Raw genomic sequence first — 11,110 nt, 5'->3', positions numbered from 1 at the left:
TTGCCCTTCGGTCAGCAGTGACTTTGATTTGTGGACTTTACCCCCGGCCGACACCAGCGTTCGAAAAGGTCGCTGGGATGCCTACAGTCATCCCAGGGATGTTTTACGACACGGATGAGACCAACACGGGATTTTGCAAACGGCTTCAACTCACGGCCCAAAGTCGGTCGGTTGACATGCTGGGGCGCCTGCACTGCGACATGTTCCTGCAACGGCTTCACCTGCTGAACAACGTGAGCGTCCGCATCCGATTTATTTATTTATTTATTTGATTGGTGTTTTACGCCGTACTCAAGAATATTTCACTTATACGACGGCGGCCAGCATTATGGTGGGAGGAAACCGGGCAGAGCCCGGGGGAAACCCACAAACATCCGCAGCGTCCGCATCCGACTTACGCCGTCCAAGGACGCGTTTGCCTTGATGTCCAGTGAGGAGGTTTTCGACCACAAGACCCGCTTGGAGGAGTCAAAATCACCAGCGGTGTTCAACTGGGGCACTCGAAAGCGTTTGCCAAAGCCCCTGCCAAGTACCCGCCGCGTGCTGACCAAGTATTTCTCCCTGCCCAAAGGCCACGCACTCATTAACGAAAAAAACCTGTTTATGGGCAGCTTACCGACAAGTTTTGTGGTGGGATGTGTGAGCAACACGGCTTTTGACTGGAGCTACGCTAAAAGCCCGTTCCATTTCCAGCACGTCCATTTTCCTTGCATGTCAGCGGAGGTCAAAATCCTGTCAAGCCCCTGACACTTGACTTTTAAACCGGGAATTTCGTCAGAACGTACCTGCACCTCCAGAGAGGTGATTTGCGCCTGGAGGTGCGGTTTGCCAGGCCACTGCCGGAAACCATTAACTTGGTGTGCTACGCCGAATTCAACAATATTGTAGAAATAGACAAAAGCCGAAACGTCCTCTGTGACTTCGCCAGTTGAAAAACAAAACAACGTGGGCACAGTGCAATTGCGACTTGTACTACAGGCGGACGTATTTACGGGCTCCGTGCTGGGGGATGTCTACGCTTGAGACCACCTCCCTCACCAAGTGACCAACACACCCTGGGCCTGCATCATCAACACAGACTCGTGCTTCCGCCCGGGACAACATTGGGTAACCGTTTTCAGACGTGTGCCCAGACCTACCTCGTCTCCACGGAGAATACTTTGATTCGTACGGACTCCCACCCCTCCACACCCATTTCACCGCTTTTATCACCGGAGGACACACCACTGGACGTGGAATGATCAGATGCTGCAGAATCTGGACACGGCCGTGTGTGGACAATATTGCGTGTATTACTTAACCCAGCGGTTTCGAGGTCGTCCCATGTCGTGCACGACATACGATAACGACTTAATAGTGTTCGAATTTTTGGGGTCCAGCACCCTTTTTTATCACTCCACCAGCCAGTGGGCTGTAATAACGTTCTTCCATGTTTATTTCCCAGTTCCATATGTTATGAAAAAAATGAATAAAGAGAAAATGACACTCACATACAGTGGTGTTTTGACTTGTATTTATTTTGGCCTTCGCGGCAACACATTATAAATATAAGCCTCATGTCCGACATTTGTATACCATTCGTAGTCCATAAGGAGCTTTCCAAGTCGATAATCGCAAGTCACCAATCGATAAGGACATGGTATATAACCGTCGGGGATAGTCAGCTTTATTATCCAGGTAGGTGGTGCTCACAGCCTGCGGCAGTACTTTGCGCTTCCCGTAAAAATAAGTGAAAGTGCCTTTGTGCTGTGTAGGAATACATGCTGTTTCCCCGCATACGCATACCTCGGTTCATACCACTCGCTCTTTGGTGATTGCGCAATACGGAGAGGTAAACGTCCTTCTCCACCCCCCGAGCGTTAACGCCTTTGCAGGAGACCTTGTCTTTACTGTTCGACTCTCCGCCGTACCAATAGTATGCCTTCGAATACACACTGACGATAGCGTCACCAGTTCACTCGACTTTAAAGAATCCCGGCGTACTTTTATCAAAGTCGTAGTGGTCGCGTCGAGGTAACCATTTGTCCCGCTCCACCACATATACCGCCCGAGGCTCAGGTTTAAACAAGGATTCCCAGTCCGGGTCAGACCAGGCCATGTACGCGAAGTCGGTGTCCTTCTCGCCGTACTTCTTGTCCGCCTTGTTAAAAACACGAGTCATGAAATCATAGGGAAATTCCAACATACGGAGTTTGGCATATTGGTACACCATACCTCCTATTTGCAATGGTAGCTTGTAACGAATGGTCCGCTTGCTGCTCACCACTTCGAAGGTCATGGATTTGGTCGACGGTACGGCACTCTCCAGTAACTTGCGCGTCTTCGTCAGGTCACAGATTTTCACATCTGGACTGGACGTACGCTTCGTTGTTGTCCACTTGCAGGCGCAAGTATTGAGGTGTCAAACCTCTCGGGTCGTTGTAGCGCAGCTCACCCTGGCGTGGGTGATTCAGGTGACAGCCGTGGTATGGTAATAGCAACCGTGGAACTGGAAGACGATGGGACGTCCGTCGATGTGAGTGAACCCGTCTACGCGGAGTTGCCTATCACTAACCCGTTTCTCCGTATGGCTAAGTCGGTGGCGGATGGGTATCCCCAGCTGGTGCGACTGCCAGTCCAGCCATGTTTCAGCCATACGGAACGAACTTCTCTTCGTCACGTCGCCATCGGATGTAGTGAGGCATGGGTGAGGCAAGGAAGGCCAAGTACAATGCGATAGCATCGAATCCAATTATCCGCTTACAGAGTTTACCTCCCCGTATACGTGTCACGATTCGTTCGTGGTACCGATGAAAGATGATGCTCGGCCTGCCCACGATGTTTTCTTTAGGCAGTCGTGTATGTCTTTGTCTTTCTCACCGATGATCGTGAAAACGGAGCGAAAATAGTGAAACAAGTAGCGGATGGTGAGCCCTGGTGTGCTAAATACAGTCTTTCAAGACGTCGACGTGCATGTTTGGTAGAACACCACTATCTTCTCCGCCGCCTCCATGAAGGGGATCACGTCCAGGCTGTTATACCACTGCAGCAAGTCTTTTACGGTGCGCATGCCGTGATTCCTCCACGTCTCCCGCAGGGTCTTATACTCGGCGCCCGTGCACGGCTGATGGGTGAGATCGTTATCGAAAGCGTGGCGGGGTGGGAGCGCCGTTTCCTCCAGCCGGGCGAGGGAGTCTATGTAGCTGTAACAAAACTTGCCTTTGGTGACGCGGCAGTCAGAAGCTTTCAACCACTTAGGTAATTAGGGGCCAGGTAATTTTGAATGTCCAGAAATTTCAGCTCAAATCCAAATCACCGGCTTTAACCATGTGGGGGTAAAGCTGTTGCTTGATCCAGTTTAGGTCGTAGTTGCCCGAGTTGTGGCCGAGGACGGGGAGCTCGCTGATACAGTCGACGAATGTGTCCCGCACTCGCCAGCTGTAAGACGGCTTGGTGTCGTTGGGATCGATGCGCTCGTCTAACTCGTGCAGGATGTTGGCATAACGCTCTGTGAGATAGGCGCTACTGGTCTCGCTGATGGTATTGAGGTAAGCCATCATCCGTTGGATTAGTGCGTGGGGATCACCAGTAGAGATGAAAGACACGCGCTGGTCTTAGTCGGGGAAACGTCCAGGCGCAGGTTGGGAACGTGAACCTCTCTCCTTCCTCCTCCGCGTGGTACGTCCGCTCATGCTGCAGCCAGTTGTCCCGCCTAGAAAATTGCCTGGCACACGTGCCGCAAGTAAACTGGGACCTCTTCCGTTCGGCGTGCTGTGTCTGCTCATGCCGCAGGTAATCACTCCGCCTTTAAAAGTGCCTGGCACACGTCTGACAAGTAAACCCCCTCTTTGCCGAAGCCTCTCCTCCTCCTCGTCGTCCTCCTCCTCCTCCTCCGTAAGCCATGATGGCAGCGTAGCATCTCTCTGGGTGAACGTGGTCTGTTGGTAGGATAGACGGAGTAAGCTTCACTCTCTTCACACACCTTTGTTTTAACCCGTCAACGCGAACGTCAACGAAATTCAGGCGCTAAAACCGCGCGGTCAACAATTGGTCAGTTTTGGCGCCGATGGAGTTTACCCATTGGTTAGTTTTGTCGCAAAATGGAGCTGAACGATCTGTTCTCACGCGTGACATCAGTTTTGGCGTGAAATGGGGCTCATCCATTGGGTCCGTTTTGGCGCGAAATGGAGCTAAAAGGAGCTGCTCTGGCGTGACGTCATGTGCCTCTATGGTCAGTTTCGGCGCGAAATTGAGCTCACCCATTGGTCAATTTTGTCGTGAAATGGAGCTGAAGAATCTGTTCTCGCGCATAACGTCACGCGTAACGTCACGAGTCTGCTAAAGGAGCTACGCTCATTGGTCCCTGACGTCACGCCCATGCGCCTCGCTCCCTCATGGGAGCGCAGACTCAACGACACACCCCCACTTCCCCCAAAAACGCCTCCTCAATGCAACGTCAACTGCCCCTTCTATACTACTCATACACTATCTGGAATGCGTGGTTTTAGGCCTTATTCACTTTTTCTGTTCATGCACTGACATGCCATGAGTTATATGGATACTCATACACCCATCGCAATCATCGGCATTAGTATATCTGCGGCCTGAACACACACACAGTGCCTTTGTGTGTACATAGAGGCATATTAATATAGGCCTCGTTCGCAAATTTTACATTCATTATTAAAGCATTTGCCATCAGCGTGCGCTTTATGTCATACAGTATAATATAGTTTTACTGGCAACACAATCTACAATTCCATTACAATATTACATACGATATACATATATATTAATTCTATATAGCTGATAACAGCTAATGTTTCATGTGAACTGGTATGCTTTCCACGCGGGTTATCAACTAACGATGTGTTATGTGCAATTTTTTCGTTTGTTTGTTTCTTTGTTTTTATAGTCTCTATTTGTATCAGCTGTATATGAAATATATGGATATATGTAGAGATGTTACCAGTTTGGCAAGCTCTGTCGTAGTCCCGCAACCTGAATAAGACAGCACTTCTGGAAACTTATAAGAGCGGGTAAACATACAAACGTAAGCCTACATAATTAAAGCATAACGGCCTGTACATCGTAAAGCGTTGAGTGAGTGGATGAGTGAGCGAGTGCTTGGACGACGGAGTCCTTAGAGTGTATGCAATATGCCTCCTTGTTGCCGGACTGATTTCCACCGTTCTTTTATATAATGTTGATTCACTGAGACGGTTTATATCGAAGGCAAGTAAGCCTCCCTGTCCGAGGCATTATGCTGATATGGATCAACCAGTCTCACAACAAAGGCATCACATTATACGAGTAGACAATCTAGACAGCATAATTTATTCTTAAGACTATAAATATTGTCAGTGGTGCACTGTTTAAACTATCGGTATATAGTAACAACACATACAAGTCACTCCGCGTGCGCAAACCTCCGTTGTAGCTAAGTGTTTACAAATCCCAACTCTCCACCTTACAACGCGGTGGACAATCATTTATTAATTCTCTGGGTCTGGATCCACTCCACCGTCAAAATTCTGGGCCAATGGCACAACATTTTTTCAGAATCCGTCTATATAAATCTAGACTTACTGATGACTGACGAGCAGACATATAGGCCTATAGGCCTAGGCAAATTAACTCGGGCAAAATCATATTAATCTCCTTATATATAATCATCGAATGTATTCACCCACATACATATACAGGCCTATACCTATATATGCCTACGTAACAGGACACGATGATTAACTGGGTCGGTCGACCTTAGTTTGACTGGTTGTCAAATTTGGGGCGTCTGCACTCAATATACTTATACCATGATGCACGTGACTTTATACAGCGCTTTTATCATTAAATGAAATTTCATCATTGAAAGTCATATCTGGACAGGGAATTTCACCATTAAATGATGAAAGTATAGACATTCATAAGTAGGTAAAGGTCATTCTGTTCATCTGTACATCTACTGATAATGTCCATGTATGTCCATGGTTGATGAAATCCATTCTCTTAATGATTCAACATCAGTGTAGTCTAGGCCTTCCGGTATGCGGCCTGTGTTTGAACTATAAATGAATTGGGTTGTTGTTTAACGCAGCTCCCTTGGATTTTTCACTTAGGCCCTACATAGATATACTGCAGCGGTAAGTTTTATGGGTGAAGGAAACAGGGGCGCCTGAGGAGTAAACCACCCAGCTTTGGCAAGTTACAGACTATCTTTCATACATGTCACGCAGGCCCTACATGTGTATGTACAATACAGACATGCACACCTTACTGCTGGAAGACAAAGATGTGCGCCTATGCAGGTTAAGTCCGTTCTGTGGTGGCCGATTCAGTCTTCAATTGGGTGCACGTTGTGTGGACAAGCAAAAGTCAAAGTTAAATGTAGCTCAAGAATGAGGTATATGGAAACAGTCCACATAAAGCCCTTCCGCGATAATGGTGATCGATGTCGTATCGTGTTCACCAGTCAAATACATAATAAAATCAATCCGTTAATAATTTATGCCAAATCTCATTGCTTTCTGTCATGACCATTGATCGATATGCAAGTATTAAAATTTTTCAGTTTTCTTCAATTTTTACACCATACCGGTACTCAAGAAGTGGTTTTTAGTTATAGAGAGTGGAAGAAACTGGATGCACATGTAAACTATGCACATGAGGAAATACCCCCCCAAAAAAGGACGATTAAAGTAACTGTACTAACAAATTGTTCTACATGGGGCGTACATGCATGGTCTTCAAGGAACGTTATACTGTGCAACGTGGGAAGGTCTGTACGCAACCTGCGGATGGTCGTGGGTTTCCTCTCACGTACGTATGGCCGGAGAGGAAACCAGCATGAGCTGGACTTGAACTCACAGCGACCGCAGGAATATAAACATCCTGCGTAATTGCATGGTCACACGAGTCTCGTGCAGCAATTGTAGTTTCAAAGGCCTCACGAACAGTGAGAGAGGGTAAATTCCATGTTTACTACCGGGTTCGAACCCGCAGGGAGCTATGACCAAGGCTACCGGTAGCTCTACGGGTGCCCAAACGAAATTATCGTGAATCTAGCATGTGGACTGCATGAGTCAAATTAAGTGTCGACGAAGTTTGCACCTAGCTCAGTGAGTGATAGAGTCAGATGAGTTCATTTCTTTTTCTGTTCAACCATAACAGGCTGGCTATGTAAGGATAAGTAAATGCAATGTACTTTGTGCAGTTTTCTAACCTACCATATAAGGAAATTTACCTCCTTTTTGGTTCAATTGTTGTTTTGAGAGTTATGTCCCTTGTAGTTAATCGTCTATTTTTGGTGTTTTGTCATATATCTAGGTCGGCCAGATCACACATATAGGCCTATGCACACTGTCAGTCAGACTTTGATACGCTAAGATCAGCTGTAATTCACACTCTGCATTACACTATCTTCATCAAATGTAACTGGTCCAAGGGGTCTATTAAATACTGTGCATGCTGGAAAAAGGTAGCAAATCTTAAAAACTGTAAATGGAGTCGGAAGAGGAGAAGCCGCTACTTTCCAGCAGAGGTGCGCGAAAGTCGGGCGAGTACACAAATGGGGACGTGACAAGAAGCCAAGAAAAGCATGGAAGTTCGGACTCGGGCAGCGAATCTGATGAAGAAACAACGTAAGTCCGTTTGAATCATAACCGAGTAAAAGCTTTGAATATTGATTGAAAAGTTTTCAAGCCTTTCCTATCTCATTAACTGATTTTATTCAGCACACCTTCGTGTGTCAACAAGACCGTTTATGAGAAAGGTCAAAGTTCATAAAGCCAGTACACCAGGCCCCCTTCACCTCCCCGCTTTAAGAAGTACATATGGACCATGTGCTACAAAGCATTGTTGGATCCAGCAATTTTTGTATACCATTAAACAATGTCTATAAAAGTAGTTCAGCAGATTTTTAAAGAGTTTTTTCAACCTAGTGAATTGCATTTGAAACTTTATGTATGGTAGCCTTTTCTGACAATATTAGGACCAGTGACGTCACAGCAGTTTGCTGCCACTTTCATCTGATATATACTTCTTTTTAGCGTTTTCTTTCCCTAAATTAAAAGTATATATATATATATATATATATATATATATATATATATATATATATAAACCAACCCAACTGTGAACATGCAGGCATGGATGCTGCCACCACAAGTGTTCTGGTAGCAATAATGCCACGCTAGCTGAAATTGTTCTAGATGTATGCTTTGGAATGTTTGTATACTAACATGAAGTTCTAGGCCTATATGTACATATAATCTGTTTCATGCATACATGTAAGTAGGCTACATATAGGATGTCGGCCTAACTAACTAACTATAGCTGGCATGGCTGATAATGCATACAGGCAGAGGTTATAAAATAATATGATGTTACCTTGATCTCTGATGCAAAATATACATGTATGCATAAAAAACAATAGTATTAATCTTTTTGTTTTATATTACCACTTGTTTCTAAGTTATGATATTTATATTAATATATATATTTAATATATTAATAGCACTTTTAAGAAAATTTGTGGTAGGCCTGTATTAAAGTCCTCCTTGACTTTAGTTGAATGACATTAATTATCAGCCATTCAAATTTCTGTCTGTGACCATATAAAGTGACAGCAAAATAAAGTGGCGTTGGGCAATAATAGGAATATGATGACAGACCTAAAAGGTCATTTTGTTCTAAAGTGAGTGAGTGAGTGCTTGGGGTTTAACGTCATACTTAACACTTTTTCAGTCATATGGCGACGAATGTTCTAAAATGCTTGGTAACTATGAATAAGCTGTTAATCCAAAATGTCTATCAATTCCAAGGGATCCACCTTATTTAAGAAACTAGAAGCATGATACTGCATCATTCATGCATCAGGCTCCAGTGGCTAAACGGGAAAACAGGGTTTGGGTGACATTAGTGGAAACAGCTGCTTTTTGAGTTAAAGGACTCATTTGCAACCGATTAATTAAAATTGATAGCATGGAAGCAATTTTGATTACTTCAGATTAATTGATTTTTTTTTACATTCAAATGCATATGGTCTATTGTTGTCCTTTCTTTTAAAGCAATGGACTGATACTCCTGTCTGATGTTCAAATGTTGAAATTAAAAGTTAAAAGCCTGTGGCTATTTAAAAACTTTAATACGAGAATTCATAAAAAAAAATTAAAACGATCATGGATCTTATATTCATTGAGGACCTACTGTGTTCATACAGTATGTCAGTTATGGAATTTCAGTGTCTGCATGACCAAGAACCTAGAACAAATCCTTATTCATCCGTTTATCGCCTGGCCTCTTTTTTGTGACATCTGAGCAATTCCTTGATTGGAAACATTTAAGTGCTGGCATCAAAAGTATCATTTTTAGGCCTTTATGAACTTCTGACAGTGTATTTTTGCCGATGAAGCTCCAGGTGAAGTACAGTACTGCAGAAAGCTAAGGTCATGCACGGCTTCAGGTCACTTGAGTGTAAATGATAGGAGTAATCTGTTATTGTCAGAGGTGTTATTGTCAGAGGTGTTAGTGTCAGAGATGTTATTGTCAAAGGTGTTATTGTCAGAGGTGTTATTGTCAGAGATGTTATTGTCAGAGGTGTTATTGTCAGAGGTCCTAGTGATTGATACAGAGCCAGGAGTCCATGAGTCACCTGCATAGCGGTAATCAGAGAGTGACACCCTTGATTAAAAATAATGCACCAATATGTATTATAAATATTGTATATAATATTGTTATGGATATTATAAGGGGGAAAATAATTATTTATTTATTTATTTATTTATTTATTTGATTGGTGTTTTTTACTCCATACTCACGAACATTTCACTTATAAATATGACAGTGGACAGCATTATGGTGGGTGGAATCGGGACAAAGCTCGGGGGGAACCTACAGTCATCTGCAACTTGCTGGCAAACTTTCCCATGTGCAAATGAAGATGAAGCCAGTCTAAGCTGGACTTGGAACTAGAGCATTGTGCTGTGCCAGCATACTGGCCACTATGACCTGCAAATTATAAATATTGCATCAAAGAAAGAGTGTTTATAATACATGACATAATATCATAATATTATAAATGGTTAAAATGTACATACATCTTTTTGGTCCTAATTAAATGTAGTACTAAGAGACCTCCCTGGGAGCATGGTTATCATGTTAGTGCTGTACATTGACCCCAGAGCCTCTCACCAATGCGATAGGTGTGAGTTTATGCCCAGCCTATGCTGGATTCCTGTCCAGTCATACATGGGCAGCTCTGGCAGCTGAACCAGTGTGTGGTTGTGGGTTTCCTCCCACCATAATGCCGGCTGTTGTCATATAATAATAATAATAATAATAATAATAATAATGGCTTTTTTTCAAGATGGTAAAATACAATGTGTATACTTAGTCAACAGTGGGTTGACCTACCCTGAGGCCCTCAGGCACAACCAATTCGAAACAATATGTTACATTACATATGCATTGGAAAATATGGTCTTGCAACAAGATTTTGAAAACTATTTATATATATATAGATTTACAGATATATATAGATATATATATATATAGATATATGACAATATAATTATAATAGGCTGATGGTTGTACAGTTTAAACTGATATCATTTGTCACACATCAGTACCATTTTCATATAAAGTCATCAATCCCAATAGTGGAAAGTACTTAAGAATATGTTTCTCAGGTTTTCATGAACAAAAGTTTTAATGCTATTACGACATGTTTTTGTTTTTTCTCCACTAATTAGTCAGTGTAGCAAGGCTTTACAGGAAGTTTGAATATATTCAATTTTTGTTTAGCGTTTCATGCAAATTTGAAATTCAGTTGCTTTTATCTGTGACGTTTTCAATCCGTTTTACTGATGTCTCCTGCTAGTGCAGGAACACTGATTGCGTATTATGAAGGTGATATAGCTAATTAAATTCTAAGTAGACTGTAAGCCTATGAAGCTTGATGATTCCTGCTAGAGCTTGATGATTCCTGCTGAAGCTTGATGATGCCTGCTAGAGCTTGATGATTCCTGCTGAAGCTTGATGATTCCTACTAAAGCTTGATGATTCCTGCTGAAGCTTAATGATTCCTGCTAAAGCTCGATGATTCCTGCTGAAGCTTGATGATTCCTGCTGA

Source organism: Liolophura sinensis, chromosome 5 (genome assembly GCF_032854445.1).
Source record: "Liolophura sinensis isolate JHLJ2023 chromosome 5, CUHK_Ljap_v2, whole genome shotgun sequence".
NCBI lineage: Eukaryota > Metazoa > Mollusca > Polyplacophora > Chitonida > Chitonidae > Liolophura > Liolophura sinensis.
This window is presented reverse-complemented; position numbering follows the sequence as displayed.